The sequence below is a fragment of the Sturnira hondurensis genome, unplaced genomic scaffold (assembly GCF_014824575.4).
Source record: "Sturnira hondurensis isolate 20B ecotype Veracruz unplaced genomic scaffold, ASM1482457v3 Scaffold0009719, whole genome shotgun sequence".
In the NCBI taxonomy this organism is placed as follows: Eukaryota; Metazoa; Chordata; class Mammalia; order Chiroptera; family Phyllostomidae; genus Sturnira; species Sturnira hondurensis.
Window position 1 is genome coordinate 10,335,839 of NW_028082350.1, and position 8,434 is coordinate 10,344,272.

Below are 8,434 nucleotides of genomic sequence, written 5' to 3' on the forward strand. Positions count from 1 at the left end.
AAGCACTGGTCTGGATTCCAAGTAAAACTGTTGAGCTATGAGACTAATTTTACAGCTGTAAAGCCGCCACGCCTTTCCCCGCTGGGCGAAAAACTGCAGACGCCGCCCGAGCGGCCCTGCCGGCGCCTCTAACCAGAAACACCGAGCCGCCCCCATTCGCTTCAACGGTAGGGTTTGGTTTCTCAAATTGCGGTGCTTTGGGGAATGAAATTTGGGATGACGCTGTCTCTCTCGTCCCCCGAGACAGATCGACTCCTTTCTCGTCCCAGCCCTCAAGGCGGTGCCATCCGGAACTCCCATGCGCTGAGACCAGGACCGGACCTGGGCCAGCCAAGGTCGAGGGCTCCGTCCCGGTCCAGGTCTAGGTCTCGGTCGAGGCGGGGCTTCGCCAGCCCCGCGGCCCCGCAACGCGCATGCGCAGCAACGCCCCCGACGGCCTCCGAGAAGGCGCGCCAGAAATGGCGGTTCCGAGTGGCTGCACTTCTAGTCCGTTTTCCCTTAAGCTGGCGTGAATGAGAGTCAGTTTAGTCCTGACAGAAGATCCTTTGCGATTTGAATCCCTTCCAATAAATAAATTAGTTAATTCTTCTTTAAAAGGGAGGCCTGCCGAAACCCGGGATCGAACCAGGGACCTTTAGATCTTCAGTCTAACGCTCTCCCAACTGAGCTATTTCGGCGCCTTGTGCCTTGGCTTAGAGCAAGGTATTACTGAATTTCGCGCGACTTCCTGATTCGTCCGTTTCCAATTATTGCTGTCTCTTTTATTGTCATGTCAAATGACTATATGAGAGTCATTCTGTCTGGCTCTTTACAAGCGGTGATTTAGCCGCTATATAAATTACTAATGTATATGGTGTATAAATTACACTATATACATTACTTGCTTTTTTCCCCCCCAACATGGATGGATGCACTCAAATGTGGACAAAAAGGGAAAGAAAAAACGATTGAATATTTGGAAGTGTTTGCAATCGCTAAGGTGGAGAGTCGTTTTCTGAGTTCCTTTATGGTGTCAGATCCAAGTAACAGAAGAGCTTGAGATTTCAAAGAAGGCGTTGGCTAAAGAGGGGAAAGAGGTCAGAGAACTTTGGGGTGAATATTGATCTGTGAAGGCTTTGGGGGCCTTGGAGTGAAAGGAGGAGAAATTTGGAGCATGTGCGGGTCCCACATAAAGAAAGAAATAAGAGGATTTTCACAGGCTTTCTTATGTGTCGTGGATGTAGCTATCTTTCACATGCAGGAAAGACTTGAGTAGGAAGTGGCAGGTGAATTTTGATGGGATGGGCGGGGGGGGGGGGGGGGGGGGGAGGGTNGCGGGGATCGGGAAAGGGGAAGAAGAAAAGGTCCAGGGTCAGAGGGGATATGTAGGAAAAGCGATAGGAGAAATAAGAGAAAGAAGAACACGACCAATAAATGTCATGCTTCACAGTTTGATGTGATAACATCCTTTTGCAAAGTACGAGATAATAGAAGCTACATTGTAATAATGATTACCTGCCAAATAAAGGTGGATTTCGGAATGCAAGTGTCGTGATGTAAGCTGTGGATTAACTGGGTGCCCACACAACCTGGTTTGCCCAGAACAGTCCTGGTCTACATCTATTGTCAGAGTCATACCCTTTCACTCACCCTAGAATATCTGGAAAATAAAGGATGTGATCACCCAATTTATAACCTGTGAAAAAGAGCCACAACTTAGTACTACCTAGCGAACTCTACCAGTTTCATCGTTAGTGAAAAGATTTTTAGCATCAGCTCGATATTTGTTATCGCTGTTCTACAAAGGTTTTTCCCAGATTTGGTGTCCTCTTTCCCAAATTGAGCAGCCAAGTCCTACGGGGTACTGCAGTGCTGCAGGTTTCCATTGTTCGAGGGCAGCGGGGTGATATTGGACATGTGTGGGGCACCACTAGGAAGCTCATAGTTTCAGCCATGGGTCATTTCTTTGAGTGACATTATCTCTTTGAGAAGCTAAGTTTTCAGCAGTTGTGATAAAAAGTAATTGCCCGTGAAAATAAATGCATAACAGGAAGTAAGAGTGGCGACTTCCAAGGCCTGAGAAATTCTGCACGACCCAAAGGGTACACACATCCCATTGGTAAGTAATGATGCAAAAATAGAAATTTTTTTACAATCGATATGTATGATTTTTTTCCCAAAGAGTTACAAAGTTATTAGACAAATACTTAATAAGTCGTTTGGGCTGAGCATTTAATTAAAGGAACTGTTCATTATTCCTTTTGGCTTGGGGCACTGGGGAATATTATTGAAACACTAAAACACCGTGAACAGAGAAAGTCTGAGACCTCAAGCTTAGTGCCTCAGTGTGGACAACAGGAATGAAACTTCTTAGTGAGCTTGGACAAAAACCAGGCTTTGCTCCACATGAATGCAGAGGCAAGAGGAACCATCAGAACTTCCACAGAGACCGTGCACCAAGGGCCAAAGTGAAAATCTGCTTACACGTCACAGTAAGGAGCCGATGATAAAGAAATTGGCATTCAAATGAGGAGAAGGATGTCGAAGAAGGCTCCATGTTGAGAAGTTTTATGTAGGCTACAGTCCTGTCTTCCAAATTAGCCTATGGGTTTCAGCCAACTTCAGTCTAATTACCTGTGATAACTATGAAAACTAATTATGAGAAGATCTGAGAATAAAACAACTAAAGAGAATGCGTTGTATATAGTTGTAACATCTAATAAAGTTTTGAAATGCTGTCCACTGGTAATGTGTCCTTAACTTTGCTCCTGGGACCGCACAACACACATGCACAACACACACACACACGCACAACACACACACACACACACACACACACACAAGCACTTATTTTGATGTGCCTCTGATTTTAATCAGTATTTCTCAAGTATATAAAAAATGGGAATATATCAAAGGGCATAAGAGCCACTTTGAAGGGGCTCCCAGTGGCCAAATTTGGGATAATCTGAGCATCAAAATAAATAGAGTCATAGATTATTTACCCCTTGAATAAAATAAAAACCCATGAGTACGGTAAAGGAGGGAGAGGGACATGGAGGATTCTGGCTTGACTCGCTGTGCCCACTGAGAAATGTGAGGGGCGTGGTAGCGCTGAAATCATCATTTCCCAAACATCACAGTCAAGCCTGGTTCGGTCCAGAATCTCAGTGGATGCTAAATCTGAGGGGGACGTTAGAGGAGGAGCAGGAACACTGCGTGGTCGCAGAGCATTTCCCCACCGATTCTTAATAGCCGCAAGGGGGAAACAGAATGTGAGCAGTGAAGAAATGACACAAGGCCTTTATCGGGTCATCAAGGTCAGCATCACCAAGGAAAGGCATTCAGACATCACGTGCCTCCGAATGTGATTCTGCAGAAAGGACACAGCTTGGTCCCTTACATAAGAGTCCAGCCAGGGTTGCACAAGCTGAACTTAACCAGGAGGCAACATTCACCAACCCAAAATAAAGGTTATTCTGGTACAGGGCTGGCCTGTATTCTCAAAACTGGTAAGGTCATAAAAGCAGAGAGCCGAGGAATGTGTCAGATGGAAGGGCTAAAAAGACCTGACCACTAAGGCAGTGTGTGACCCCGGACTGGCTCCTGTTAGGGAGGGTCAACGCTCTGGAGAGGATTGGTGGGGCAATTGAAGAAACTGGAGTACGGGCTGCAGATTACACAAGAGGGTCATGCCAGTGTTAAATTTCCTGGCGCTGGCGACCATATTCAGGTAAACAAATACCCTTGTTCTTAAGAAATACATCCTGAAGTATTCAGGGATAGAGAGATGTCCTATCTGCAAGTTACTCTCAAGTGGTTCAGAACATTAAAATGGTATGTGTACAAATATAAAGAGAGAAAAACAGAGACCAATAAAAAGAGAATATGAAAAAGTAAATGGGGGCAATGCCAAAAGTCGGTGACTCTGGGTAAAAGATATATGGGACTTCCTTGTACCGTTTTGTAAATTTTACGGAAATTGGAAAGTCAGCGTTTTTTTTTTTTTTATTTTTAATTTGATGTGCTGGACCTAGACAATCTGAGTTGGAATCAAAGAAATGCTAGAGGTGGAAAAGAATTTGGGGTTACTTAGCCGGACCCAGAAATTTTATGTGTCAGGAAACTGAGCCCCAGGGACCCTATAAATAGTTGGCTCAGGGTTACTGCCTTGCTGGAGATGGGCTCAGTCTGGTATAACNGCGTTTTTTTTTTTTTTTTTTTTTAATTTGATGTGCTGGACCTAGACAATCTGAGTTGGAATCAAAGAAATGCTAGAGGTGGAAAAGAATTTGGGCTTACTTAGCCGGACCCAGAAATTTTATGTGTCAGGAAACTGAGCCCCAGGGACCCTATAAATAGTTGGCTCAGGGTTACTGCCTTGCTGGAGATGGGCTCAGTCTGGTATAACAAACTACCACAAATGTTTGGGGGAGGGGAGGGCGGTGCTTAAAGAAATTTATTTTCTCAAGGTTCGGCGTCTGGGAAGTCCCGAACTGAGGTGCCTGCTAATTAGGTTCCTCGTGGGAGATCTTCTCCTGGCTTGCAGACAGCTGTCTTCTCCCTGGGTACTCCAGTGGATTTTTCCTTGCTTCCTTGGAGCATGTTCATGGAGAGAAATCTCTCTTCTTCTTCTCATGAAGCCACCAATCCTATAGATTAGAGCTGTATCCTTATGACCTCCTTCACCTTAATTATCTCCTAAAGGCCACAGCTCCAAATACTGTCCCTTTGGGCGTTAGGGCTTCATCATATGAATTGGGGGGAGAGGGGATACAATTCCATTCTTAGTAGTCACACAATTACTTTGGTGCAGAACTGACTGCCAACCTATAGAGTATATTCTTTAGCTTGAGCTAAATACTCCAAATACATATTTTTTTAAAGAAAGACTTTCTTTCATTCACCCTGGCTGGTGTGGCTCAGTGAATTGAGTGTGGGCCTGCCAACCAAAGGGTTGCAGGTTCGATTCCCAGTCAGGGCACATGCCTGGGTTGTGGGCCAGGTCCCCAACAGGGAGTGCACAGAGGCAACCACACGCTGATGTTTCTCTCCCTCTCTTTCTCCCTCCATTTCCTCTCTAAATAAATAAATAAATAAATAAATAAATAAAAATGTGGGGTGGGGGGAGAAAGACCTTCTTTCAATTAAAAATTGGCACAAGAGTCCAAATCCTTAACTGGAATCTCATGTTAAGTCTCAGCTATTTTTGGTTTTGGAGATCCTTTTCTATGGGTATGTCTATGCATTGTGAAGTTGTGTGTTTGTAGAAAATAATGCCTTTGCTTGATGGATATAAAGTGATGTCTCCAAACTTACGTATTAAAGTTGTAACTAAGGGGAGAAGTATTCAAAAAGCTAATAGATTGCAAAATCATCAGTGTACTGAATTGATCCAAAAGAAGTTAATTTATTTAAAGCCATTAAACCACAAGTCAATAAAGACCTTATTGTTTTTTGTGTTTGTAGAATCACATACATCGATATAAAGCCTCTAGGTATACTTCCCAGGCCAGAAACGATTAAGTAAATTATACTCAAGAACAACCTCCCAGGTTTTTCATATGTTCAAATCCAATCCTCTCATGTCCATCAAGCAAATGCCTAACTAATCACATGGATTCTGCACAAAGGCCTAAAGGCCAAAAAACTTGGATTCTAGAGCCTGAGTTTCAGAAGCTTGCACACTCTTTAAATACTTGTCAGCTTAATTACTTGTCTCTTTCTTTTGATGAAGTGAGCCAGCCTCCCAACTGTATCCGTGCCTGTCTCCCCACCTCACCCCCACCCAGCAATTAAAGGATAAGGCCTGATTAGTCACCCCCAAAAAAGACAAAATAAATTTAGTGCACAAGTTTCCTAAACCCTTGATAATTGTTTAATGCCAGGAACAAGAAATAATTAGTCCCCTTTTCTTTTCTCCAGTGAAGATGCACAAGACAGTGTCAAATGACCAGAGACTCAGAAAAGGAGGCCAGGACAAAGGAGTGCCTGTGGCATTTGTCCCGAAGTCCCCTGCAACCTCCCAGGAGCCTCGTATTCTTGACTCTCCACTGCTTTCATCCCCTTCTCCGGTGCTCTTCTTCTGTACCCTTACACCAGCTCCACGTCTCACCACTGGCCAATCCCCGACCCACACAGCTTCTACCCAGGAGCCCTGGCGACAGTCAGCTCTTCTGGGCTGGTCCTCCCTGACTTCCTTGCACACACAGACCAGACACTTTCTGGAGACCTTCGGTGGATGGCTGCGGTGCGGTGAGAGAACGGGGTAGTAGAGCTTCGCTGTTCGCTGTGGTCCGCACTCAGGCGAGACTCCGCAGTATGAGACAGGCGCTTGGGCGGACCTTTTCTGGCTTCAGGTTGGAGCTGTCAGGGCACATTTCGGCAGTTTGCTAAGTCAGCAGGACAGAAAGCAGGGCCCTGACCCCGGGCCCCACCACTTGGCTCTCCAGCCCGTTTCCACCATAGCAAGTGGGAAAGTTGACGACACCCAGTGTTCTGCACCTCCGTGGGCTGCGAATTGTTCAGAAGGAGCTGCAGCGCCCCCAGCGCCCCCCCCCCCCCCCGCCCCCGGTTTTCGCACTGATAGTCCAGGGTCCAATTCTTGCTGGTGGAAAGTCCAGAATGCATGTTACTGCCAAAAAGGCATAAACAGTTCATGTGTGGACCAGTACTGGATACTGGTATAGTTTTTTTGTTTTTTGTTTTTGTTTTTAAAGCTATGAATAAGAGATCCTTGGGATATAGGGGAGAAAAAGAAGTTTTCTTTCTACCCATCTCAGGTTCCCTGGCTGGGGTCCTGTAAATTAGACTGACGAAAGACAAGACAAAACAAGCAAACAAGAGAAAAACAGAAGTCTGTGAACCTGTGCAGTGCACGTACACGTCACAGTGATGGGGTAACTCAGTGGGGTGGTTAGAACTTGGGCTAACACGGCGTCTTACAAGATAAAAAACAAAAGTGTACAGCACTGATAAGGCAAAGACAAAGACTAAGGTTCCAGGGCGGCAGAGCGTGGGAAGGTAAACGTGTGGAGAGATTAATGGTCCATGGAGCTGGTTTGTCCAGTTTGTTATGTTGATTCCTCGGTTGCCACTTGTGAGGGGATTGGGCTGCACAGTTCACACTGGTGATTAACTCCTGTCCTTTTCTTCTCCGAGTGCATCTTCTCAGTTGCCGGCAGCTCAAAATAATGCTTATACCAAAGCAACAGGTTTTGGGCGGCATGTTCTGTAACTTTCTGGGAAATAATGGAGACCTTTAAATATGTATATTAGGAAATGACTGTGAGTTTTCTTAAGTATGAAAATGAAATGGTAATTCTGCAGGAGAATACGTTGAATTTTAGGGTGTTTATGTTGAAGTATTTAGTGTGGAAGTGTCATGGAGTCTACAGCTTACTTTCAAATATCTCACACATACACACACGTGAGTAAAATGAATGTAGCAAAAGGTGAACAATTGTTGAATCTAGGTGGAGAAATATATCTTTAAAAATTTTGTCTTAATTTTTCATAATAAAATTTGAAAAAAGATAAATATTAGTCTTCTGTTACAGTTCAAAAAAATTCTGGATTTTAATGTTATTTTTCACTAAGTATAGTAAAGAAGTTTGATCCTTACTAATGGGTTTTTCAGCCTCCGAATGTGATGAGGAATATATTTTGCGAAACTAGAGAGGTTCTTCATCAAATCCACAGTCAGCCTAACTAGCCCCTTGGCCCCGCGGTTGCTAAGGCTGGTCCTGCATATATACCAGGACCAGAGTTTGGGAATCACCGAATAAAAACACGTGGTTTGACAAAGCATTGGTTTTCCTCACTTCTGTTTTCACTCGCATGAAAGCCTTACAAAGGCATAAAATAAAAATATGTGTAAATATAATTTTTTGTTTAATATATCACAAAGCAACTTTATTGAAAAATAACACAATTAAATGAAATTATACTGTTTCAAGATTTGGGATGCAATATTCATACCTTGTAGTCAATTCCAATGTGATTTACAGAAGAACCTTTTAATAACTCTTACAAGGTCAACTTAATGTATCACGACATGTGTTGGGGAGAAAAATGTCTTCTTTGTCTTTCATTCTTAACTCTAATTTCCTTTCTGAATCAGGCTTTCAATTTTGACCTTCACAATTACTGAGGAAAATCAGATTGTTGCAGCAATGCCCTCTAAAACCACGGTTTGATCAGTCTGTTAACTTAAGGACCCACAGTTTCAACTCCTGAGAATTTGAAACTGACTTCATTTTAGCTAGGTGGCACACTATTTACTTACTTATTCTTATGATAGCTGAAATATTTTCGGAATAAGTCACAGGTAGCGTGCTCATTTAGAATGCTACCAGGACAAAGGGAACCCTTGTGGAGTAGCAGAGTAATCTTAAGGAAAATGTGTATTTTCTAAATATTAACACGTGGTATTTTCACTTGATACCTAACATCCAGA

The 8,434-nt window shown here is 43.7% G+C and overlaps 1 non-coding gene across 1 annotated transcript; it reads right to left on the minus strand.

Annotated features, from left to right (window-relative positions):
- Positions 1–604: 604 nt before the first annotated feature.
- Positions 605–677, minus strand: TRNAF-GAA (transfer RNA phenylalanine (anticodon GAA)). Its single transcript has one exon. It is a non-coding gene; the product is annotated as a tRNA-Phe (tRNA).
- Between the last annotated feature and the right edge of the window lie 7,757 nt (positions 678–8,434).